General features: G+C 34.2%; 1 long non-coding RNA gene across 1 annotated transcript; it reads right to left on the reverse strand.

Moving 5' to 3' along the window:
* Positions 1–118: 118 nt before the first annotated feature.
* Positions 119–27,896, reverse strand: LOC116420524. Its single transcript, XR_004230868.1, has 3 exons — positions 27,682–27,896; positions 5,744–5,908; positions 119–2,464 (listed from the first exon to the last, which is right to left on the reverse strand). It is a non-coding gene; the product is annotated as an uncharacterized LOC116420524 (long non-coding RNA).
* Between the last annotated feature and the right edge of the window lie 103 nt (positions 27,897–27,999).

The following is a 27,999-nucleotide window of genomic DNA, read 5'->3' on the forward strand; positions in this document are numbered from 1 at the left end:
TGTTGATGGACATCTACTCATTTTTTCAATTCTTTGCAACTTCAAAAAGAGCTGCTACAAACATTTTTTGCACATGTGGATCCTGTTATTTTATTTTCTCTTTGGGATACAGATCCAGTAGTAATACTGCTGCATCAAAGGGTATGCACACTTTGATAGCCCTTTGGGTATAGTCCCAAATCTCCCTCTAGAATGGCTGAATCATTTTCACAACCCCATCAACAATGAGCTATCTCATTTCAAAAGAACTGAAAGCCTAGAATATAAATTGATTTATTCAATGTTATTGTTAGTCACTTAGGTGCACTAGAACCCCAAACCACTTGCTCTTTAAATGAGATTGTTTCTTCTCACATTCTTCTATCTTTTGAAGAGAGACATTAAAAATTAGCAAATATTAAAGGATGATTTTTTAGCAGTGGAAAAAGTCTAGTGGCTCATGTTTACTACCTTTACTCACATAGTAATGAGTCTTCTATTTAGAAAGATAATAGCTAAAATCAAAAGACAAGAATTTGTAGAATCCAGATTTCAGTTCAGATTAAAAGTAAGAATTTTCCCAAAACAGAAATATCTATATTCTCAAGCACTAAATTCTCAGCTTGTAGAAATAAAGGCTACATTCCCAACAGTAATGGATCTGTAGAATGGAATCCTACTCTGGTAAAAACATTCAACCAAATAACTGCAAAAATACTTTCTGATTGTTATTTTATAGTTTTATGCATAACATTCTAGACCCAAAGACTGATATCATTCTGCTTTGGCCTCTAATTTCTGCGTCCACTGAGCTGTTAATTCTGACCCTTTGAATACTTCTTGCTGAACATGCATTTGCATGGAGAACACATGAATGTCAGTTCCACAGAAAATATGGCTATAGTCAAAGTTAACAATTCTCTCCAAAATGCTTATTCCATCAATAATGTCTATGCTTAGTAATGCAAATGATGGCTTCTGTTTGATTGTCCATCATAAAAACGACCCATCCATGACTACTTTTGTTTTCAACTAGTGTAGTTGTCTCTAGTCCAAAATAAACTCTGTCTAAATTAACTCTTCAATGCAAATAAAAAAGATAGAATTATACTTCCAGGCAAAAATTCCCAGACCCAGGAGAATTGAGTCTGAACTTAATGTTATTTTTTTTCTGGTTTAAAAGATATGCTTATGATGCTATTTTTATTAACTTAGTATTTTATTATTTTTAAAGTGAAATGATGTAAATTACTTATCTCTTTGAGTATGTAGATATACATGCACACACACATACACACATATATACATTAATTCTTTTCCTTCTCAAAAAGAGAGATAATGAGCTAACTTAATCTAAAGAAATTAGATTCATATGCTAAATCAGTAAAAGACTCTAAAGGTTATCTACTACAACCCTCACTAATTTCACATATAAGGAAATTGAGACAAAAAGAGTTAAAGTGGCCTTCACCAAGTTTATCCAACTAGCTATTGGAGCTTCAGACTAGAAAATCAAATATAAAATCTTCTGTTTAGAATCAAAGCTCTTACTACTCCATAACTCTCTCTCACACACACACACACACACACACACATATACACACACCATCTAATTTTCTCACTCATTCTTTTCCATATATTCTTTCATCCAATGATACTGAAATATTTGGTGTTTCATTAGCAATGCACTCAGTTTCCTAGCTCCAGAATTTTCTCCCATGTTTGGAATATTTCCCCTACTATTTCTGTTCACTATCTTCTCTGGCTTCTTTTAAGGACCAACTAAAATCCTATCTTCTGCCAGAAACCTTTCTTAAATATAGTATCATCTCTCTGGTAATTATTTCCTATTTATCCTGGGGTGATTTTCTGTACATATTTTATGTTGTCTCCACCTTCAGATTGAAGAGTCTTTTACCCTTTTTAGTAACTTTTATATCTCCAACACCTATCAGAGTGTTCAGTATATGGTACATGTTTAATAAATATTTATTGATTGATTGACTAGTGTCCTTGTTTTTCTTTCTACTACTTAGTAAATTTGTGGGTTTATTGTGAGAGGACAAGCAGATAAACAGGATCATGATAATATGAAAAAGCTCTTCTTCTCAGTCTTACTAAGTCCAGGACATGAGTGAATTATTTCTTGAGGTAACATTTTAAGTGAGTTTTCCTAAATATAAAGTTAATTATATTATATATTTTCTAGTTTCAGGTAATAGTATCCATTTCCAGAGGCACATAAGGCATTATTAAGTATTCAAAAAAAAAAGAGGGTAAACCTAGTCAAAGCTTGGTCAGACACTGAAGACACCAAAATCATCCATTGCATCCCAGACCATGAGTAGTCCTCTTGACTTTTGTTTTTCCTCTTGACTTCAGTGACTCAGGAAGAGAAAGGCTGATGACTTTGTGCAATTTCACCTCATTTAAATTCAATTCACAAACATCTTAAGACATGCCTCTTTGATGACAATGGTCCTCTCTGAAAGCAAAAGACAAACAATAACTACAACAGGGTTACAAAAACAAAATAAAACCAGCCCCAAATAAGGGGCTAATGAGAGGCTAAATAAGGAAGAAGCAAAGAATACTAACCACTATAGAGGATAAACAACAGCTTCAAGTTGCAAGTGGTCTCTAAACCTTTAAGGATGTTAGAGGTTTGAAGAAGAAAGAGGTGAAGAATTATTACATTATAGGCAGGCAAATACCTATACAACAGAAAGGAGGCCTTAGATTTCTGGTGGGGTCCTGGGGTGGCAGGGTTGGGGAGGTTAAAGACTTCGTTCTCATCCTGTATTTATATGTTGATGATTTAGATAATCCATTTTTAGTAATCCTTGCCACATTTGTATCAAATGCAAAAAAAAAAAAACCCTCCAGTGTTATTATGAAAAGGTTGTGTGTAACATCTTCACTTTAGGGGTATAAATGAATATTAGATATAGCAAATAGAACTAAAAACCCAAATTGGTGAATGAATAGTATAGTATTAAGATGGAAAACAGGAAGTCAACATCAGGAGCCTAGGAAAGGACTACATGAATAAACTCCACTTATAAGTCATTAGATACTTAAGATAGTTGTCATAAAATAAGGTACTGCAATAACTAATGAAATCAATTCAAAGATGAAGGACATAATCCCAGGCCATAATGCCAGGCCTCAAGAAACATTTTTTATTGAGTTCAGGTATAAATGCATGAAAAGGCAATATTATTGGGAAATTTATAATATTCGTTAAAAGTATTATAGCAACTTTAATGGTGAGATCCCTTTGAGCTGAGCTGTTGACCCTAGTATCAGAGATATCCAAGTCTGAAACCAGTACTAAAAGGACTCAAATAGGAAACAACACTTCAGTTTCAGTTCTAGAACATTCATAGCTAGTGACATCAATCAGATAGATCAATCAATTAGTTAATCAATAAGATAGAATATTAAGAAAAAACAAAAGTAGTATCTATCCTCCAGAAGCTTACAGGAAAATTATTTAGAATCAATACAACTCTTTTCTTGGTAGTTAAAGCAGATCAAAGCCCAGTGAATGAATAAGCCAGCCTATGGATCAAGTAAAAAGTATTAAGCTACTCTACTCCTTTCTGTTTAAGTTCGTCTAAGGTGGCCAGAATAAAACTATAACATTTTGGGGCGGAAATTCCCCTGTCATTAGCAAAGCTATGTCTCTATATAGAAACCAATTAAACAAAATTTTAATTTCTGGGTTTTTTTTTTTGGTTTTTTTTTTGCTGAGGCAATTGAGGTTAAGTGACTTATCACCACACAGCTAGGAAGTGTTAAATATCTGAAGCTAAATTTGAACTCAGGTCCTCTTGACTTCAGGACTAGTGTTCTATCCACTACTCTACCTAAATGCCCCTAAATTTCTGATTTTTTAATGGTTAAATTTAGGTAAGAAAAAAATTGCAATATATGTATCATAATAAATATAATTCTTATTTTCCAACCAACTTATTATTTTTTGAATTTACTCCACACCCATAATAACCACATTCAGTTCAACAATATTTTTGTTAAGTACATAAATGAACTATTGTGCCTGTTATGGACACAAAGACAATCATATTACAGTAGGCATAAACCACAAATCCTTATTTCCTTTTTTACCATAGCTACAACTTTTAAAAATGAATCGAAAACTTTCTAAAGCTGCATTTTTAAACATATAACTTTAAGAGTCTGTCAAAGCTCATGAAAAAAAGTAATCAACATTGATACTCAGAGCACTAACTTTTATTTTGCTCCTTGTCCTTCTCAAAAGTTATATGTATTTGAAAAGAGATTATGTGGGTTGATTTATAAACCTTTATAAACACACATACACACATATGCAGGTATATTTATAAACATACATACACACACATATGCACATCCGCAAACATAAACATCATTCCTTTGATCATTCTGCAGAAGCAGAGATAGATGGAAAAAAGCATATATTAGGCATCAAAATATATTAGGCATATATTAGGCAACTTCTCTGGGCAAATTTCAAGTGTCATTTCCTATGTGATTCTAGTTAATTATCAGTCTCCAACTACTAGTGTTGCTTCTCAAATAAATAATTTGTGGGGATAGGTATTTATATATATATATATATATATATATATATATACATATAAAAATACATATCTATATCTATATATATTTATACATTATATCTAACTATGGAATATAAGATCCTTGAAAGCAAGGGCAAAGTAATTTTGTTCTCTTATCTCCTGCAACTAGAATAGTATCTGACACATGGTTCTCACAAAGGCTTGTTTGGGCCACAGATTTATCACTTGTAAAACAGGGATATTTGTTGTAACCACAGCAAAGGGTTGAGACATGGATTAAAGAAGATAGAAATATAGAATGTTAAACCTAGGAGGGCCTTTAAGAATATTCTAGTCTATGAAGATAAATCAACACATGCTAAATTCACTTCTTTTTTCTGTTTTTTTTTTCCCTCCCATGTTTTTCTCCCTTTTGTTCTGATTTTTCTCTGCCGACATGAATCATAAAGCAATGTGTATTAAAATAAATAAATAAATGTAAACTTAAAAAAAAAAAAGGAATATTCTAGTCTACCTCCACTTTACATATATAAGGAAAATGGGAAACATAAAATTTAGAAAACTTGATTGTTCTAAGTCACATTGCAAGTTATTGATCTAAAACTATTAGGTTTTGGACTCAGATCTCTTGATTTGTAATGTTGTATTTTACTATGTAAATTGCCTCAAAATAAAATTAAATACCATGGTTCATTTACATGAACATATTATTACTAATCCAACTATGAATCTATCTATCTTTCACTTTTCATCTTCTGAAGAAATGTTGGGGGAGAATCAGAGAAGATGAGAAGAAAAGAATCAATATTATTATAATTTTCTATATAATTTGCATGTTTTTCAAAATACTCAAATTCCTTCATCAGAAGTACTATATATCAATTATTAGATAGTAAATGTGGAAAAATTCCTTTTTGGATTCTTCCTGCTTTCATAATGTAATTAATATTCTTATCTCCTCAGGTGACACACCTGCTGTACTCAACCCTGTTGTCATTTCTCCATTAGAAACTGTCCTTGCCCATTGATTTGGCTTCAAGCCCCAGGCATACTGTCAATCCTTTATTCATTTCTCAGGTCCTGTGGGGTGATGCATTGTTTATAGCCTTAGCATTGTTTAGGAGCCACAACACCAAAAAGCAATTGATGCTTCCAGGAACATATTCCTTTACACCTACCCACACAAGAACTGGGCTGGAATCTGTCAAGAAGCCTTTTGGGTGACAATCCAAATTTGAAAATGATGGATCCATTCTTTTTGGTAAAACGGCAGGTAGTACCCTTTGGAAATTGTGGCTTTAATGTCTTTGTCCTCAAAAGTCCAAGTCAAACATCCAAGACATCTGTCAGGTGAAGGGAAAGAAGAAGATGAATATGCACACATTTAAGGACATACCTGAATTAAAACAAAATCTGCATAAATAATTGGGAGAAATTTAGAGAAAATAAGTGGGAGCATTACTATCTATCAGTTTAGATACTAGTAATTATATTAGTGATTTTTATACTGTTCATTAATAATATGATAACAGCAAAACTGGGAGATAGAATGAAATGTCTGTGGAAATATTTGGACTTAAAAGGCAGAAAAACTTGAGTTTTATCTTGAGCAAGTCACTTAACTTCTTATTGTCCTATCCAATGGAACTCTCTAAGATTATGTTACATGTAATTTCTATCAGTAGAATAGTCACACTGAGAGTTTTTCACATCCATGAATTCGATGTTTAGAAAAATGAATTAAATAAGAAAAATGATCAATTTTTCACTATACAATATAAGTCTAACAAACATTTAAGAATTTATTATTGAAGAAAGGACCCCGGAAACTTTAAAACTCCTTGAAGGAGAAATCCTCCTTGGACTCTGCCTCAGTGAGGGACCTGCCCAGAGGGAAACAACATAAACAGCTTCATTCTGTTATTTAGGTGGGGTGGGTTCAGTCCTGAGCTAAAAGAATTCCAACCCTATTCAATTAAAGAAACTCAATTCTACTCAAATTCCAGCTCAAGCTGAAACCCAATTTGTAGATAGAGCCAACTTGGAACTCCACCCACTAACCCCCTTCAGCTTGTAGCCAAAGCTCCTATTATAAAAGAGCCAATATAAAATCCTCTCTTTGCAGAGGTTCTAAGCATGCCATGCTATACCAAGGAGGCTTCTGCCCACTAGAATAATATTCTTTTCCAGTGTTACCTTCTCTTTACCTTCACCTATTTCCCTAAAGAAACTTTATGCCTCTCTGTCAGGATTTCTAACCTTACTTCCCAGTCCCTATAATAAACCTCTTTTATCAATCTAAGTTTTGGGGTTTGTCAATTCCTTTACAGAGAATTCCTGCACCGCCAGAAGGAGTTCCTCATAACTCCCTACCCTTGCGCCAAATCCTAAGGGGGTGTAGGGGAGCCATTTGGTTCCCTGAACCTCAACCTTGCCACTAGATTTTATCATTTAACTCCCTGACTACCAGAAACCCTAATCTCATTTTGGTTCTCTAAATCAAATACTTATCGTTTGGTTCCCTATAAAAGGGAACCCCAAAAACTAAACCTCATCATTATGAGCCTGTCAATGTACTAAATAATGGAAAATCATTTTTAAAGACAATAACATGGTTACCTCAATCATCTCATTTTCTATTGGGAAAAATATTTTTTTAATTTTTTTAATATTTTTTTAAAAATATTTTTAAAAAAGAGCATCCAAGATAGAAGATAATATTAGAGAAACTGGTGAGATTTGAGTATGGTCTCAATGGAAGGCACAAAAGTCAAGAGGTAGAAACAAGTAAGAAGAACATTTCAAGCATGGGGAACAGGCAATTAAAAGATTTTGAAATGGGAGTTACAAGGTCTGGTGAAATGAACAGGAATTTTGCTGGATTTTGCTGGATCAGAATATGTGAAAGGAATTAAACCATAAGAAGACTGGAAAAGTAGGAAGAGTTCAGTCCATAAAGGAATTTAAAAGCCATGCAGAAAAGTTAATATTTGATCATTGAGATAACAGGAGTCATTGTAATTTAATAAAGGGAGGGAAAAGACTTTAAAACAATCATTTCATTAGCTAAGTGGAGAAGGGGTTTTATTAGAGAGAGACTTTGAGAAAAGGAAGTTAACTGTAAGTCTATTACAAAAGTGCAAGTGTGAAATGATGAAGGCCTACACAAGGTCATAGCACTCTGAGTAGAGATAAAAGGATATATTTAAGATATGAAAACAGAAAAAAAAAAGTATGACAAGGAAACAGATACATAGGATTTAGTGAATAGTCAATGATGATATTAAAGTTAAAAACAAATGACTAGGAGGATGTCATTAATGCTTTCAACTGAAATAAGAAAATTCATAAGAGTGAGTTTTGCAGGAAAGAAATCAGTTCTACTTTGAATATGTAGAGTCTGAGACAGCTAGTTTAAAATGTCCAAAAGGGAGTTGGTAATATGCTATTGGAACTCAGGAGAGGGATCAGGGCTATTATATAGACCGGGGAATCATTTATGTGAATAAAATTGATCCTGCAGTAGCTGAAGAGATCATCAAAAGAAATAGCATGGAGGAAGAAGAGAAAAGAACCTATAACAGAACCTTAAAGGATACTCAGATACTCTTCTGGAAGAAGAGCCAGCCAAAGAGATTGAGAAGGAGTTGTCATGTAGGAGAACCAGAAAAGAGCACTGCTACAAAAACCTAGAAGTAAGTGCATACGGGAGATAAAGCTGATTACATGTAATCATGTCAAAAATTGAACTTGATCAGAAAGGATTAGTATTAAGAAAGTACCAGTTGGACTGGTAATAGATCAACAATTGCTAAGTTTAAAGAGAATATTTCATTTTATAATGAGGCCAGAATCAAAATTTCAGGGGATAGAAAATAGAGGTACCAAGGGTAGACAATTGTCTTATGAAGTTGTCCTAGAGAAAAGGAGGAGAGATATAGGATTATAGTTAGAATAATTTGTTTAAAGCAGTTTTTGTCTGTTTTTGTAGGGAAGGGAGTGGGTATGGAGTTGTTTGTAAGCAGTAGAACAGCAGTCAGTAGACAAAAGTTAAAATTTAGTGAAAGAGTTGGAATGATAGTGAGAAAAATCAACTGCAGAATATAGGAGAGTTGAGATAAAGGGTTCCTTTTGGAATCTTTAACAAGAACATTTACTTCCTCTTGTGAGGAAAGAGTGAAGTATAAGATAATGGGGAGAAACACACTAATTATGGGATAAGGGAGAAAAAATTCTTGGAAAAGGTCTGAATTTTTCTTTAATGAAGTATTATCTTAGCTGAAGGAATTGAGGGAGAGAGTAGATTTATGAAATGCTTAGAAATAGATAATGAGGTTAGGATTAAAATTGCTATTATGGTAAGGAGAATAGCAAATCAATTTTGGTAGACTACAAAAATTCCCTTGCTGTATAGAGGATCAAGTTGATATCATTTAAAAATAAATTTATAGCAGACCTCATCATCATTACCTTCTGATTTTTTAAAAATTTCATACAGCAGCACATGAGTAGAAGCAAAGGTGCCATATTGTAAGAGTAATCTATGAGAAACTATTGGTGACAGGAAAAAGGAACAAGGAATTCGAATATAGAGAATAGTGTATAGTTGAATTCATTCAAAAATGGAGATAGGAAAGGAAAGAAGCCAGTGCATGGGGTGATAACATAGCAAAGACTTCAACAGTGAAGATATTAAAGACATCAGTGAGTGTGAACAGCAGGGATGAGTTCATAATATAAAGGGAAAGACAGAATTTTAAAAAGATAATGATCAGATAATTGTATTTCTAATTTCATGAATGCAGAAAAAGAACACTAGTGGATGATGACAAGTCTGTGGGTGTAATGTTCTATCTGTTTAGCTAAGATAGATTGGAGGAATCACTCATGGGAATTAAGAAAACTGAGGAATTGGGAGGTTGGAGCATTTGAGGGTCAAGTGACTATACTGTGTCCCGTGAGGTTCAATAGGCCCACCTCACAGCAGGCATTGTTAAATAAAGTTATGACCTTGTGTATTTGAGACAGGAGATAGAATGTTGTAGTTCAAAGTGAAACAGATCAGGAGATGGCATGCAAAATACTGGAGAAGGCCCTGGCTCAAAGACAGAAGGGAGAAAGGAGTGAGACATACAAACAATAAAGAAAAAAATTAATTGGCAGTAGATCTATATAATTCTTGTCAATACTTATAGATGGTCAGCTTCATTTTTGTTTAATCAAGAAAACTAATGGTTCATTCTTTGTTCACTAGTTCACATCCATATAACACTTCAAAATGAGTAATTCACTTTCTTCAAAACAGCTTTTACTCATGGCCACTAGCTCCCACCATTGTGTTTCTCTCATTCTCTCATTCTGACAATACCTGTCACTTTTCCATCCACTTAATTTTGCTCAGGTTAGGTATGAGCCAACCTGCAACTTTGACAACTTTTCTTGGCAATTAAAGATGGCTTCTGCAAACAAAGCTATCATCTGTCTATTTTACTAATGAGGAAACTAAAAAAGAAAGAGGTATAATGACTTAGTTCAAGAACATGTAGCTGTTTAACAATGGACCCAGCATGTGACTCAAGATATTCTGATCTAGTTCACTTTTCAATGTATCTGTACATTGCCTCTCAACCCTCTAAAAATTGTGCGTGTGTGTGTGTGTGTGTGTGTGTGTGATAACACATAGTTTATTTGAGTTTACCTCCAATTTGTACTGTATATTTATATATGGATATGGGAATGTATGCATATGCATATATAATGTATGTTTATGTGTATATATATGTTTATATATATATATATATATATATATATATATATATGTATGTATGTATACTTGTTCGAATATTTGAATGTGAGTTGAAGGCAAGGACTGCTTTTTGTCTTTCTTTGTATTCCTGGCACTTACACAGTACTACTAACATAGTAGGTACTTAATAAATGCTTGTTGTTAGGATTATCGTGGAGGATGATGGTGATAAATTTGAATACTGTGCAGATCAAGGATGTTTGCACAAATTGTATGGCAATATATATTTCTGTTTGGGGGCAGCTCAGTGGCATAGTATATGGGAAATGGGCTTTTAAGTAAAGTTCAGAGAGTTGGGAGAACAGCCTGGAGAGGAACAAAGACATGACTGGCTTGGCCATGCTTTTTATAAGAAATGTTCTTGGAGGAATCAGAAAATCAGTGGAAGAGATCATAGGAGCAGCAGGCATTTTCAGTGTGAGAATTCCAAGGATGAAGTAAACATCCAAGGTGAAGATTTTTCTTCATCTGGCATGGTAGATAAAGTCAAGAATCAGAAGTGTCTATTAGAGAGGTTCTGGAGAAATCCATTAATAGATCTCTCCTGGTAAAAGATAATGATGAATGTTGGAGGGGATATGGAAAAACTGGGACATTAATACATTGTTGGTGGAACTGTGGACTACCATTCTGGAGAGCAATTTGGAACTACGCTCAAAGAACTATAAAACTCTGCATACTCTTTGATCCAGCAGTGTTACTACGGGATTATATTCCAAAGAGATCTTACAGGAGGGAAAAGGACCCACATGCACAAAAATGTTTGTGGCAGCCCTTTTTGTAGTGCCTAGAAATTGGAAACTGAGTGGATCAATTGGAGAATGGCTGAATAAATTGTGGTATGTGAATGTTATGAAATATTACTGTTTTAGAAGAAACAATCAGCAGAATGGTTTCAGAGAAGTCTGGAGAAACTTTCAGGAACTGAGGCTAAGTGAAATGAGCGGAACCAGGAGATCATTATATACAACAACAGCAAGATTATATGATGATCACTTCTGATAGACGTGGCTCTTTTCAACAATAAGGTGATTTAGGCCAGTTCCAATGATCTTGGGATGGAGAGAGCCATCTACATCCAGACAGAAGGCAGTGAGAGAACTAAATGAGGATCACAACATAGTATTTTCACTTTTTTTGTTGTTGTTTGCTTGAATTTTTTTTTCTTTTTGATCTGATTTTTCTTGTGCAGCATGATAATTATACAAATATGTATACATATGTTCTGTTAATTTAAGAATAGGTTCAGAATGCTCCTATGGATAACCTTTTTTTTAACTCAGAATGAAAATAAAATTATAACTCATTTAAAGTGAACGTAAAGTTTAATTATACAATACATGGAATAGATTGCCTACAATAACAACCAATACAGTAAATAATACATAAAAGACAAAGAATAAGGAAAGCAATGATTAAAATAGGAGAGAGAGAGAGGTAATATACATCACCGATCTAGGAGCACAGCTGGGGGCCCATTGCAGCTCGATCGGGAAAAGTGTTAACCCAGGCTATGGTCTCCCCATGGGTGAAGCCCAATGAGGATTAAAACCAGACTGAATTTAAAGGACTTTAAAACAAAGAAAGCACAGAGCTAACTTGCTTACCCATAGAAAGTTAATATAGGAGAAGGAAATGCCAGATGGGCTTCCAAGATATGACTTGATAAATGTAGATGTCAGGGAGGGGTCCAATCCTCACTGGCATCTATTATGTCCCAAGGAGTGGCTAGTTCCTGGGATTGTAGAGGTGAAGCTGAACACATGTGGCATATTCCCAGTCTCATAGGGTTAAAGAAAGGCTAAGTTCCCACGGAAAGTCACGTTCTTGAAATGATTTGAAATGAATTTACTAATAAGAAGGCATTTCTTATTCAACATATATTGGATTTAACATATATTTTAACATATATTGGACCACTTGTCATTAAGGAAAGGGTGTAGAAGGGAAGAGCGGGGAAAATTTGGAACATAAGGTTTTTGCAAGGGTCGATGTTGAAAAGTTATGCATGCATATGTTTTGAAAATAAAAACGCTTTAATAAAAAAAACTATATGTGTGTGTATATGTGTGTGTTTCTGGTGACAATTGTAGTGGCAATTTGGTTGCATTTATCTCATAAAGAGAAGATAGGAGGAGTGGGTGAGTGTATGTGATAGATGGCTGGAAGGAAAATGGTTAAGGTGAGAATGGGGAAATAAGTTTCTGAGATATGCAGATAGAAATGGCTTAATTCTTTCCATACAACGTCTATAGTGATTCAATTTTGAAATTAAAGCAACAGCAGAATAAGGAGGAATAGGTCAGGAAATTGATCTTAATGTAACTTTCATGGTGATATCACTTTTATCCAATAATAATAAGGAGATAGAAATCTAATTGAGCCTTACATTTGCATAATGCTTTATAGATTTCAAAGAGCTTTTATACATATTATTTAACGTAACACTTGCAATAATTTTATGATGGACAGATTCTACAAATAAGAAGTTGAGGCCTTGTGCCAAAATGTTCTCAAAGAGACATGACCTCTTTGCTGGTAATAAGGACAATTTTAACAAGGATACAAATAAAAACTAAGTCTCTGGATTCCAAATCCAATGCTTGATATAGCACTCTGATGTAACTTGAGAAAACTAAGTATCTGGAAAAGGGGCAAAGGATTCAAGACAAGTGAAAAAGTTAGTAATTGCTAGTAGAGAGGAGTGAGGTAAATAAAGGATAAATGGGGACACCAATGGAAAACTGGGTCTGCTTTTCAATATTGCTCAGAGTTCATCTGCCTAAGTACACAGTCCCTAATGAAAGCTGACAAATGTACATGTATATGTGTATACATATACATATACATACATACATATAGAGTACACTCTTCTATTTATAGATGGGATGGTAAGCCAGAGTTAAGTTATTATGGAGTCCAGATCCCTTATCTTTCTCTCTAACATTAAAATGGATATATTAGAATTTCAGTACAAGTAAAAAAAAAAAAAAAAACCCAGTACTTTATGACACTTTTTAAAACGAGTATCTGTAAATCATTTTATTGAAAAATAAAATGTTTTATTGTACATTATGAAGGCACAGAATGATAGGCTTGGGTATAATTTTTTGAGCATAATTTTCCTTGGACCTGTCTGAGCAAGGTAAAGGCGGAAAAGATTTAGGACTAGATGGCATCCTAAAAGCCCTTATTTTATAAACAAGGAAATTAAGCTTCAGGGGTGCTAATTGATTTTTATAAGGTCACTTAGGTAGCAAGTGGAAGAGATAACATTTGAATTCAAATCTTCTGATTCCATGCCAGTACTCACACCACTGTAAAAGTTGAGAGAATGATTTTTTTTAATTAAACCAAGTATTAAGACTGAGAGTCAGTATGTTGTTGATCATTAATGAGTTAGTGGAAGTGTTCAAAAGGTATGAAGTAGAGGCTGTGCATTGAGTTTTACTCCAGGCCTTTAGGTGAAGAACTCTGAATAGTTAAGAGCCTTTCCTATAAATCTCCATTTGAAGCACTTGGGAGTAAGTGAGAGGTAAGACAGTGTAGGAAGTAAGCATCCCTAGTTCTTGCTGATCAATGAAACTGAAACTATATTGAGTGTTATAATGGACTACAATATAGCAATTGAACACTTAAGAGAGAAATATTATGAATTCATGATACTGAAGTATAATTGGTGCAATTCAGATTACTCTTGGGAAAGAGGCTGCACATTTCTATAGATCAGAAGTTGTACATTCCTTACCCTTTGAGTGCTGGCTTCTATGTCTTCAAGACAAGCTTTACACTGCCAGGGGTCCTCAAACTTTTTAAAGAGGGAGCCAGTTCACTGTCCCTTAGATTGTTGAAGGGCCGGACTATAGTAAAAACAAAAACTTTGTTTTGTGGGCATTTAAATAAAGAAACTTCATAGCCCTGGGTGAGGGGGATAATCGTCCTCAGTTGTTGCATCTGGCCCTCGGACTGTAGTTTGAGGACCAATAAAGGGAGGAAAGAGAGCAGGTAGGGAGAAGAAAAGAAGCAACTTTAATTCAGTTGATATATTTTACACTGGCATTTTTAAAACACTGATTTATTCAGGTTTTGTCTCATCTTTCTACTCAATATATATTTTCCCTAACCTCAAGTAACTATAGGAACCATTTACTATAGAAAAGTGTTTTGCTTTAATTGACTGTAGTGTTTCAAGATAAATCAATTTTGCTTTGACTGAATTTCCTATTCTTCCATCCAACTGGGACAATCCCATGTCCCAAAAGAATAGAATCTCACTGACTAGGTTTCACGGAGGAATAAATGAAAATAAGTGAAGACAGTATAAGAGAACACTCTGCTGTACAATGATTTCAAGTCACCAGACCAAGGCAAATTGGATTACTGGATACAAAAGAATTGTTGGATTTGGGTACTGAGTCACTGTTGCAGATCTCTAAATTATTGGGAACTATGGAAAAAACACTGGGGCAGTAGAAAAGAGCTAATGCTAAGCCAGTTATTGTTTTGTTGTTATTGTTTATTTTTAATGAAGGAGGAGGTTAAGCCTGTATATCATATAACTGTGAGATTATTTTTGGTTCCATTTCTGAGGACTGGGAAGGGGCAATTTAGAATATATTTTAAGTGATGATTTGTGAACATTTTGGAAGTTGTGACCACTAAAAGCCAGAAGGGTTTCATTAAGAATGATTCACCACAGGTTCTGTAAGGGTGAATGTTGAAAAATATCTTTGCATATATTTTGAAAAATAAAAAACTATTGTAAAAAGTAAATATAGCAATGCATTAAAAAAGAATGGCTCATGCCAAATTAACCTCATTTTTTGATAGATTTGTTCAATTAATAGGTCAAGATAATATAAATGTTAAAAAAATTAAGAGTTTTGATGAATTTTATAAACTGATAAAAAAAAGCTATTTCAACATCATATCTTAGGGAAAATGCTCATGCTATTCTTGTGAGGAAAATAAGACTAGAAATGTTGATTACATAATATAATTGTTATGGGTATTTTAACTGGCTCAAGACTGGACCCCAAAAGAGTTACTTTAGTAATTTATGTCAAATTGAATGAGGTCTGTAATTGTCAGGCTTCTTTTTTTTTTTGGATAGTGTGATGTTAAAACATTTCCTATATCAATGAATTAGAAGAAGACAAAGGTGAAATGCTTGCCAAATTTGCAGACAGCACAAATGTCAGAATAATAAAACTCATTGAAAACAGAATTCATAAACATATCAACAGCCTAGAATGTTGGATTGAATTTAATTAGATGAAATTCAATAGTAACAATACAATTCAATTACAAAAGTAACAATAACAATTCAATAGTAACAAATAAAAGCTCCTTGGTGGGGAGGGGAAGGTTAAAAATGACCTCAACACAAGTCAATACTAAATAATTATCAGCTTAATCTTAGGTAAAATCAAGAGAGACATAAAGTTCAGAACATGAGAAGTGATAGATCATTGTACCTATCCTGGTCAGATTACCTTAATAGTAATAGATCTGTAGGAGAAAGAAAGCTTTTCAATGGTGAAAATATAGCATTAGATCTATGAGTGTTTTGCTGTTGCTATATGTTAATAACAAAGGAAAGATTGAGGGTTAAGTGTGGGAAGAACAATTACTTTGACTTTGTTTACATTTTATTTTGTGTCAAAAAGCATTAACCTAGTAAATTGGCAATTTCTAACCAGATGATAGGAGATGATAGTGGTTCACATTTATTTAAAAATATGAGCATGAAGGTTTGTAAAATCTTTTATATGTATTACTTCACTTAATTTTACAGCATCCTTACAAGAAAAATGCTAGCTTTCCCCATTTTGTCAATAAGAAAACTGAGGCTGAGGAAACATAAGTGATTTGTCCAGAATAGGGACACAATTTCTTTTTTGTTTATTTGTTTAAATATTTTTCACTTAATATTATTTTATTGTTTTCAATTACATGTAAAGATAATTTTCAATATTGAGTTTTCTAAAATTGTGAGTTCTAAATTTTTCTCCTTCTATCTCTTCCTCCCCTCCCCAAGTCAGCAAACAAGATGATATAGATAGTAAAAGTAATGTTGATTCACATAATTTCTAAAGAAAGTTCTGAACTGAGGTCTTTTATTTCATTGAAGCAATTGAAATTATGTGACTTTCCCAGTATTATATAGCTAATATGTGTCTAATATCACATTTGAATTCAGAGCTTCCTGAATCAAGGATGGATGGATGCTTAGTTTTTTTTAGGAGAGAGATTATGAATTTTCTTGTGGTCCCTAGGTGACAAAAATAGGAAAAATAAATAGTATTTGCATAGGAATAGAAAAACTTTGGCTTTTTGGAAGTAAAAATCTTCCTAACAATTAGAGTTTTCTGAGTTAAAATGTCACTAGAGAACAAGGTTAAATTGGGTGAACCTCAATTATGCCTATTTTAGAAGAGAATGGTATACTTATGCATGGTTTCTTCTAGCCCTAAGATTTTGTGACTCTTCCAGAATCTCAGATTTTTAATCAAAAGACAAGTCAAATTAGCAACCAACCCTATTTTACAAATGAAAAAACTAAATTACAGAAAGTTAGAAGCAATGCCCCAAGCTGCCTTCAGAAGAACATAGGCCAGTCTCGTAGGAAATAATTTTTAAAATGCTTATTGACATCCCCCAAGATTTTTTTGTTGTTGTTGTTATTGTTGTTGTTTGTTTTTTTGTTTTTGTTTTTGTTTTTTCCGGATCGATGCTATAATAAAAACAAAACTCCAAGATACATACATCCACATATGTACAAATACAAATATATGGCTCTCTTAATGGCATGATCCAAGTTTTGTTCCTAATTCTAACAGTTTAAGAATACGTATGTGTAAATTTATATGTATATATGCATGTATGTATATAATGGTATATATGTACATATACAATATAGTACTGTGCATTTGTATGCATACACACAAACATATATATATGTATATTTATATGTATATGTATACACACACACACACACACACACACATTGGACTGAACCTGTCAAGGATTACCTGTAACTCGCTTTTAAAGGGATTCTCCTTGAATACTTTGCCTAAAATAATTTTAAAGAAAACTGATGAAGCTCCTCCTAGTCAACCAGGTCATAATTTCACTATAACTTTATGATTCTTTCCCCTTGCATCCAAAGAGCTGGAATTTGAACTTACTAGTTGTTTAACAATATGCTTTTCTTGCAGAAGTATTCCATGTGTTTGCTGAGGTTGCTGGACTAGGAGAGGCCAGGAAGAGAACTATCATATTAGGAGCTGACCAATGTATTGTGACCAAAATACAATTGCTAGAACATTGGCCCATTTATCTTCAGTGATGCAAAGACTATGCCTCTTAGTTCCTAGGAGAATACTCTTGAGAGAGAATAACTGCAGGAAAAAAATATCCTTAGCATTCAATTCTTCCTAGAGACTTCATTCTCATCTACATAAACCAAAAATGTGGCAATTACCTGGTCATTTTAATTAGCAGCACTTGCCCATTAGGATAACTATAATCTGGCAGGGACATTGTCTGGTTATACCATCTATGCAAGCTAAATTAACTGAATTCTTCTTTGGGTTATCATTTTTTCAATCTTTGAAATTAACCTAAAGAAGGGGTCTCATTAAAAATGCTTTCTTTAGTGAATTCAAGTTATAATATTACCCTTGCTATAACTCTGACAGATACCTGAAGTAGCTGTCCTATAATATTAAATGTATTCATAGATGTGGATAAAAAAAAAAAAGATCTATTTTCATCAATTATGTTACTATCTCTCTACATATAAGTACATCAGAAGGCAGTAAGTTGGTGTGGTGGAATCAGAAAAATGGTTTATTAGTTGTGTCAACCTGAGCAAGTCATTTAATCATTGTCTGTCTCAGTTTCTTCATTTGTGAAATAGAGATCATAATAGCACCTACCTCATGGCTTTATTTGTTGCTGTTGTTATTGTGGGAGTGGGGAGTTGAGATACTATTTTTAAAACACTTTTGAAATCTTAAATAGCTATATAAAAGACACCTCTGTATCCCTGAAAGATTGAAAAATGAGAAGCAAGTATAAATAAGGTGGACGCACATTTCTGCAAAAATCAAAATACTAAGGGTGATTTGGTTCCCCAAATGACTTTCTCCTAAATTATGAGAGAGTCAGATTAAATTATTCAAATTCATTGCCTTACTTCTCATCTTTGCCTTGCCTGAAAATGCTTATCACTTCCCCTAGTGAAAGATTACAGCAATTATTTCCTAACTGAATGGTGAAATTTGGCCCTTTCTTATGATTCTTACAAGGTACTAAGACAGTCGAATTGATAGGGCTGGTTGTTGAAGTCCTGCCTGTACTCTCACCAGTTCCTATTCAGTAGAAAACTGATACACCAGTGTGGGTAGAACTTACCCTTAACAAGCGATAAAATTCAGGCCTTAGTAGAGATGGTGCAAGAGCAACTTGACCAAGGACACTTACAACTTTCTCTAAGTCCTTGGAATTCCCCAGTATTTGTTGTTAAAAAAGAAATCTGGAAAATGGAGGATGTTGACTGATTTAAGAAGAGTATCTGGACTAGCCACAAGCACTGAGTAAGGAGTAAGGCTTTGTTCTGGTTGTGTTGGGAGGTTCACCCACTCTATTATTGCTTGCTGAAGAACTCTTCAGCCTGGACTTCCATCTCCTACTCAGTTGCATAGATAATAGCCTCTTTGGGTTATAGACATTAAGGATTGTTTCTATTCTATCCCTCTAGATAAGGAGGATATGAAAAGATTTGTTTTTTCAATGCCTAGCATTAACTTAGTTGAGCCTTATAAAAGATATGAATGGACAGTTTTGCCACAGGGAATGAAAAACAGTCCTACTATGTGCCAAATGTATGTTGCTGCTGCTCTTACTCCAGTAAGAAAAGCATTTCCAAAAGTAATATTGTTACATTATAATGGATGATATTTTGGAGTGTGCACCCGAGGGACAAATGTTAGAAGCATGTCTACAAAAGACCACAGAAACACTAAGAAACTACAAATTGCATATAGCTCCAGAAAAAATTCAAAGGCATGCTCCTTTTCAATATTTAAGATATGAAGCATATTCTAAGGCACTTACAGTACAAAAGCTTTCTTTAAGAACAGAGAAGTTGGACACCTTAAATGATTTCCAAAAATTAATAGGAGATATTCAATGGATGTGTCCAGTGTTAGGCTTAACTACCAATCAATTGCAACGTCTATATGACATTTTAAGGGGAGACACTGCTTTAAACTCACCATGTCAGCTTACAAAAGAAACACAAGAGGCTCTGAGAGAAGTTGAACTGGCTTTATCCAATGTGGTTGAATCACTCAAAAACTCTTGGAAATATCCATCTTTGCTACAAAAGAGGCACCCACAGCAGTTCTTCAGCAAGGAGACTATAATAGAGTGGGTGAACCTCTCAGCACAACCAGAACAAAGCCTTACTCCTTACTCAGTGCTTGTGGCTAGAATTTTATTAAAGGCTATTAAGGAAGCAGTGCAATTATCTGGGATAAGACCTGACAGTATACACATTTTATACTAACGCACAAATTAATGTTTGCTGCAAAATCATCCCAGAGTGGCAAATTTTATTGGCCAGGCTCCAAATTTTACACATGGGTCTCCATTAAAGATAACTCGGTCGTTACATAATTGACAATGGATTTTTGAAGAAAAGGTTTCTAATGTTCCTCTTAAAGGACCAACTATCTTTACAGACACATTCAAACAAAATATTTGTGTTGTATACTTTCATGATTTAACCATAGAGTAGTCAGAGCTCCTTTTCAGTCCAATCAGCAGAATGAATTATATGCAATCATGCTAGCTCTTACTTATTATTCAAGAGATATAAATGTAATATCTGATTCGGCCTATTCAGTAGATGTGGTACAAAGAATTTCCACAGCCCAAATAAAATTTGCAGCTTATAATATTTATCAGCTCTTTAAGGAACTTCAAGAGCAAGTGAGAAAGCACCCAGATAAGATTTATATCTTACATGTCCACTCACATAGTGGACTTCCAGGTCCTATTTTTGATGGAAATTCAAAGCCAGATAGCCTTTTAACTATGTTAGGCAATACTCCTTTATTTCAGGCAGCCCAAGAATCTCATTCTAAATGTTATCAGGATGCTCAAGTTTTACGTTTACAATTTAAGATAACAAGAGAGGAAGCTAGGAGCATAGTAAAAAGCTGTACAGCTTGCCTTCCTTTCCACGCTCCTATGCTCCCTCCAGAGAAGAATCTCATAGTTTGAGACCAATGAAATCTGGCAAATGGATGTGACCCATTATAAATATTTTGGTCGTCTGTCTTTTATCCATGTTGTAGTAAATACCTTTTCAGTATTCACTTTTGTAATACCAACAGCAAAAGAGACAGCCCCAGTGGTCACTGAATTCCTTATCCAAGCATTTGCAATTATGGGTGTGCCACAAGCAATAAAAACAGATAATGGACCTGCATACACTTCTAACCATTTTGCACACTTTTGTCCACAGTATCAGATTTTACACACCACTGGCATACCTTTTAATCCTAAAAGCCAGGCAGTAGTAGAGAGAAGAAACAGAGACATTAAGACACTCCTCCAAAAACAAAAGAAAGGGGGAGCCATGGGTACCCTAGAGAACTTCCAAATTTAGTTCTCTGTATTTAATTTTTGATAAAGATGCACTGGCTCCAGCAGACAGGTTTTATAACCCACCAGAAGGGCAGTTTCCAGTGTGAGCAGCTCCACTATCTTTAGATAATCACCAGGTGATGTGGAGAGATCCAGAAAGTGGTGAATGGAAGGGACCAGATAGGTTAAACTGCTTGGGGGAAAGGGTTTGCTTGTATCTCTACAGATGGAGAAGGAATCAGATGGGTACCAATGAGCCATATTCACCTTTTTCATTAGAGAAAGAAAGAAAAAGAGAAAAACCTAGAAACAAAGGAGAAGACCTAAGAACAAAATCTGCAGGAATCATTGGATTCCCTAATACATGATGAGACTGTTGCAGGACTTGAAAACCATCAGGAATCATTGGATTCCTTGAGATGAAAAATTGTTGATGAGTCTATTGCAGGACTTCAAAATTTACAGGAATTATTGGATTCATGGACACATGAACTAATGGACAATAGATTCCTTTTGGACTATTTCTAGGACTTATGGACATGTATAATTCCTCATGTTGATTCATATTATTTGTTACATCACTACTAGCCTGTGTTATATTACTATGTGCTTATGTAATTTATGTAATTATGTGTATTACCTCCCATATTGATGGATTTATGTATACCTTCTTTAAGAGTGAGTCCCTTCAGAAACCTGCTAATTTGATGTGATTTCCCATTTCCTTTGGTGTTTTCACTCCTTTTTTGAGCAGTCAGGAAAGGCATGATCACCTTTTTGAGGGGTTCTCACCTCCTTGAGAAGTCAAGGAGGTCATGACCACCTATGTTCTAAATCAAAAGAAAGCAGGAGATACTATGATTCTTATAAGGTACTAAGACAGCGGAATTGATAGACAATGATTATCTAACTTAGCATGGTTCAGTATGATTGATCTGATCCTGCAAGGAGATGTTATGGGCCAGAACTTGAAACAAGGTACTAAGAGGAATTGAGGAGACAATGGTTAAATCTAATTTAGCACTGATTTGATCCTACAACAAATAATGGTTTCCTAGTGATGTAATGATTGGAGTATATACTCAGTGCGCAGCATATAAGCAAGAAGCTCTCAGGGCCAGACACAGAAGCCCACAAGGCCACTCTCGGAGGCAGAATCAGATTCATTCCAACTTTCACCTTTGTTCTGGCTGGAGACATTTGGAGGAGGAGAGGCTGAAGCTGTCAGAGGCAAAGGACTAGAGGCAAGAGCTCTGGGAACCAAGGAGAGAGATAGGCCTCTAAGAAAGCTAACCGGGCCCAAGGAAGGAGACAATACTTGGAAAGAGAAAATAAAGGGTCTGGACTTTAACTCCTGGCTGCATTTGGGGTGATTACACTGAACTGAAAGGAAAGCTGTTCCCAGAAGCCCCAAAGAAACCTGCTCCCAGAGAACATTATATTTTAACAAGAACATTACACTTTCTATTGTTTACTCTTTTCTAGAATTCTAACATCTAAAGTCAATAAAGTTGCACTTATTATATGTGTCTCCACAACCAGGCTTTGCCATCCATTCCTATGAATACATTTAATGTTTAGGATAGTTCTTTCAGGTATCTGGCAAAATAAGGAACCCTCAAAACCTTGAAATTGCCTAGATAGCTGGAGGAAAAGAAGGCTTTTGTGACTAAAGCACACCCAAATTCCTCTTACCTCTTACCTATCTTCTACTGTTGTATTCACTTCATTTTATGCTGAGAAAACTTTGCCAAAGGGAAATTCAGTAAATTTCTGAAGTTTTCTATTAACATTTCCAAATTTCTGGAACTTATTATAAAGTAAAATAAAATAAAAATTCCACTAAATAATGTAAAACTATTCATATCAGAATTGAGCTCATGTATGCTTTTTACTGGCTTTTCATTCCAGGAATGTTTGCATAACCAAATCTATTTCACTGTGATAAGGTAAGCTCTAAAGCTTAGAATCCTGTTTGGTTAAACCTGTATCCATAGTGAATGCAATCACTTTCATCATATTCTAGGAGAAAAATTCCCATTCTTTTTTTGTAAACTTATTTAGGGCTATTCAGAACAATCAAAAGCCAATGAAGTTACTAACAAGTATAGTTTGATCATGTTGAATCCTTTCTGTAGTATAACCTTGTTAAAAGAACTTTGTAAATTAACCTTGTTAATAGCTATTACAGGCATCCACTGGTACTCATAGACTCATAATATTCCCTTCTCTCTGTTTTTAAAAAATCCTAGTTATATAGGTACATATAAGGGATCATTGTTAAGGGAGTATGACTTATCTTTGGGTAACTGGATGCCTATTTTCACTTTCATTGACATCACTTGCAAAGTCAGATAATTTTAGTGCCAAAAATAAAGTAAAAATCTATTTTTTATTTTTATCCAAGCTTGCTCAATAAAGGATAAAGCAAAAAGACACTCAGAATAAACCAGGTATAAGGTGGGCAATGTGTTTGTACTTTAAGAAAGCCATGATAAACACAAGAGAATCAAAGAATGCATTATACAATAACCAAATCAAAACTTAGTTGTTTAATCATTACTATTAACTCAGTCAGCTGGCAAGTCAAAATTCAAGTCTCAGTGAGAAAGAAATAGTTTTAACAAATTACTCACAGTATTTCACTGTTGCTAGCATTGACTAATCAGATAATCTTGTTCTGTTTAGTGGCATCCCTTCAATATCTAATGCTACCTTGGCACTAGTCCACTCTTGGGTTTTCTTAGGTACTGTCTCTGTCTCTTTTAGTCCACTGTGGGCATGGAGGTCAAACATTGAGACTTTCTCTGCTAGGATCTGTCCTTCTTTCTCCTCTTGTGAACTATCTCTGTGTTCTTGTTATCTAAACTAATCTGCATTAGAAGAACTTTATCATCATAAAATTAAAAAAAAAAAAAAAACAAACACTGAATTATCATGGCCAGAAGCTAACAATGAATATCAACACATGCATTAACGATTCATCCCCATTGCCCCATTCACTATCATTATGTTTAGATGAAATAAGCAGTGACCTATATGGACTAATTTGTGAGCCAACAGGAAGGCTCCTCTAAGCAAAATATTATTCTTGCCTAGGTGCAATAGTCCTTCTATCATTAGAAAGGTCACTCAAACTGCTCCTGATTAAAATCCCCCAAAAGGGAATGAATTATAAGCTGTATATAGGCAAATTGTGGCTTAGGTATATCTGTATCCCCAAACTGAACAACTGAACTGAACAGCTTTAGGTATAATGGGTATTAGATAGAGCAATGGATAGAGCTTGGAACCAGAGAGATTCATCTTTGTGAATTCAAATCCAGCCTCAGACATTTAACTGTTTGAACTTGAGCAAGTCATTTAACTGTGTTTGCCTCAGTTTCTCCTCTGTAAAATGAGCTGAAGAAGGAAATAGCAAATCATTTAACTCTATTTAACTCAGTTTTTCATTTGCACAATTAGTTAAAGAAAGGGCAAATCACTCCAGTATCTTTGAAAAGAAAATCTCTGTAAGGGACCACAAAGAGTCAGATATAACTGAAATGACTCAACAACAATAAAAAATAAAGATCTGTGTATGTCCTTTTATGTTTTCTTTTTCTTAGGCTTATACTTTCTATATGTTCTAATCTTTTGATTTTCCATCTGAATACTAAAACCTGTTTTTTAATTTTTATCCTGTCTCTATTTAGCTTTAAGTGGTCTATTCCTTGACCAAACCGCTATCTTTTTTTTTTCTGAAAAAAACACTCATACTGAGGTATAACAGGAAGAGATTAGCCATTATTGTTCTTTATAATATCACTAGTCAGGGTCTGGTTAAAAAAAAATACCCTAAGATTACACTTTTTTTTTTTTAGAATTTTAAAATTATTTTAATGTGCAGTTTCTCTTAGTTCACTTTCCTGTGAAACAAGGCAATACAACCGAAATGTTAAAATATTCAGTATAGATATAGACATATTGGGAGATATGCTATGTTGGAAAGGCTTTTCTCAAAGGAGATAGAGACATAGAAAAGTACCCTTTTTCTTATGCCACTTTTCTGTCACCAAATAAAATCAGATATTCTATTATTCCAATTAGATGGATACACTTTTTCACATGCCTAAGAGAGTGATTTTGCACAAGAAAAAGTGAAGCAGAAGTAGTTCCATAGCAGCAGTTGTGAAAACCAGACAGTAATATTTCCCTCACTCCCCATAAGACAGAAAAAAACTTATTCATCATCTGTGAGAAGGAATCATCAGGAGGCCTAGAATCAATTTTTTTTTGAGTATGGAATGTACCTCCATATGTATTATGTGCATATGTACATATAATACATATGTATTATACTTCCATTTAAAACATTTACAAAACAAACAAACTAATCACAATAGTTCTATTCAAATGCCAACATATCCTTGTAATATAATACTGACTTCAAATTTTGAAATTTTTTGTTCATTGAAAATGGCTCTGATGATTCCTACTAACTTGGAATTGGTATATATAATATATATATATATATATATTATATATAACATATATGTAATATATATAATAATTGGAATAAGATATATATTGGTTTATATATATATATATATATATATATATATATATATACACAACAGGCTTTAAATGAACTATATGTTGCCTTATTAAATGGGGAAAGATTCATCACCAAAAAGATGTCATTCAGGAGACAATTTTAATTTATCCATGATACCTCAAGAAATCATATACTAATACTTGGAGAATAGAAGTTAAACTGCCCAAGGATATGAGAGGAACTATATAATGGCAACCTATTTCCTTGAAGTGTGGAAATAAAAGTGTTTTTAAAATAATTTAGAAATTTAAGAACAAGATTTCTATAATATGGTCCTCATAGCCAACATGATGCCCTCATGTTAAAATATGGAATTAGACACAGGGATCTTATCACAGCATTCTGGAACAATTACCAGTTCCAATTTCCTATACTATTCCATATCTAAACTAAGGACTTCATGACTTCTTTTTCTGAAACTAAAACTAAACTAAAATAAAAATACTGAAAAGTTACTTTTCATTGCAATAGTGATGGGATGATATAAAGGTTTTGCAGGGGTGGGAAATGGCTTGATTGTGGAATGAAATTGCTTCATGTTTAGGATTAAGATATCCTAATAGAATATAAGCACTTTATTTCATCAAATTTTACTTCATTGAACAATATATAAATATAGTTACTTCCAGCTTAGAATGCTGAGTGAAATAAAAGAAGTAGAAAGGGGTAAAACACTATATAAAATTTTAATGAATGCAAAGACCTTGAAAATGTCCTGGGTCCTGCAAGTGTCATGCTTTTCACATTGACAGAATACACAAGAATGAAGCATTAAGCATTTAAAATCTTCTAGCCCAGTAATCATCTGCACCTGTAATGCTATTCCTCATTCCCCTGATTACTGTCTGCTGTTTTTGTTTATCACCAGATCATGCACCAATTCTTTCATTTTCAGCATCAGGGGAGAGAACCCCTGTTCAACCAAACTGACTCTCAGGGTCCTGAAAGAAAAGAAATGGGGGAAAGGAGTACAGAGAGAAATTTTATATTCTATAACATCCCTTTCATCATTCTTTCTTTATGCTATGTTAATTTCTTTGTGGGCATTTCTTTATGTAGAGGGAACAAATTGGGGACTTGAGAGCTCCCTCCAAATTGCAGCAAAGCACCTGTTTTCTTCTTCTTTTGCAGTCTATTAAAAGAATATTCTTGGCTTAAATTAATGAGTTTGAATAGAACATATCTCAAGAGGGGCTAACAATGTAATTAAAGTGCAGGGCAAGATATGCTAGAGTTTCTACAGGAGGGGAGAAGTCTGAGGTGGAAGGTGTATCATGCCTTTCTGAACAAGATCATGTTCATGCACATCTAGCAAAGGTCAAATTATTCAGTGAGAGTTAATAGGAAAAAGGGTGGTTAGTAGATTTGGAAAAGGGGACAGGCAGAAGTGGCTAGGGAGAGAAGCTTCAAGACCCAGTGCAAGAAAGGAAGCTAGGAAATTACAAAAAACTTAGTTAAAAAGTTAAAATGCAACTTAATTGAAAAATTTGAATCTTAATTGAAAGAGTACTGAGTTTGAGAATATGGATTTGATGGTTAAATCTATAATTATTACATATATAACTTTGGTCAATTCATTTAATTTCTCTGGGGTTCAATATCCTTATTTGCATGATGATGAGGTTGGACAGGTGATATTTGAGATCCTTGACAGCCTGATCCAAGATTCACTTTGGAATAAAGAGAGAAAAATCAAACAGCCATATTGATACAAATGAAATAAATGATATGAGATCAAGAGTGGAAATTAACATGATGAGGAGAACAGAAAGAGAAAAAGAGAGAAACTCAAAGAGACAGAGACAGAGAGATATGAAGAATGAGAGAGCAAAAGAGGAAGAGAGAGAGAGAGAGAAAGAGAGAGAGAGAGAGAGAGAGAGAGAGAGAGAGAGAGAGAGAGATGGAAAGGGAGGGAGAGAAGGAAGGAAAAAGAGAGGAAGAGAGGAAGAGAGAAAGAGAGATTGCTACGTAGTCACAACCATGAAGAGGAGTAGAGAAGAAAGAATTCTTTGAGATAAACAAGAAGTTAAGAAGATGGGTTATATACCTACGAGAAATCAATGAGCTGCCTGTCAGCAATTTCAGCTCAACTGAGCTGGATTCTTCTGCTCAGCTATCTTCTCTGAAGCCAGTTGAAACTGTGGGCTGCCATGAATCACACCAAAAAAGAGCAAGGAACGAAAATTGCTTTGAATGTGGAAGCCTGGTGAACCATTACTAGAGGGCTAAAATGTCATCTCAGAATTTAAGAATATCATCATTACATTATGATTTCATTAGTGATAGCCAAGCCCCAGGAGGCCTGACTTTTTATATTTTTTGAGCAATCAAAAGTCACAAGATGTCCCACCCACCTTTTCAAAACTACT

This window comes from Sarcophilus harrisii, chromosome 1 (assembly GCF_902635505.1).
Source record: "Sarcophilus harrisii chromosome 1, mSarHar1.11, whole genome shotgun sequence".
In the NCBI taxonomy this organism is placed as follows: domain Eukaryota; kingdom Metazoa; phylum Chordata; class Mammalia; order Dasyuromorphia; family Dasyuridae; genus Sarcophilus; species Sarcophilus harrisii.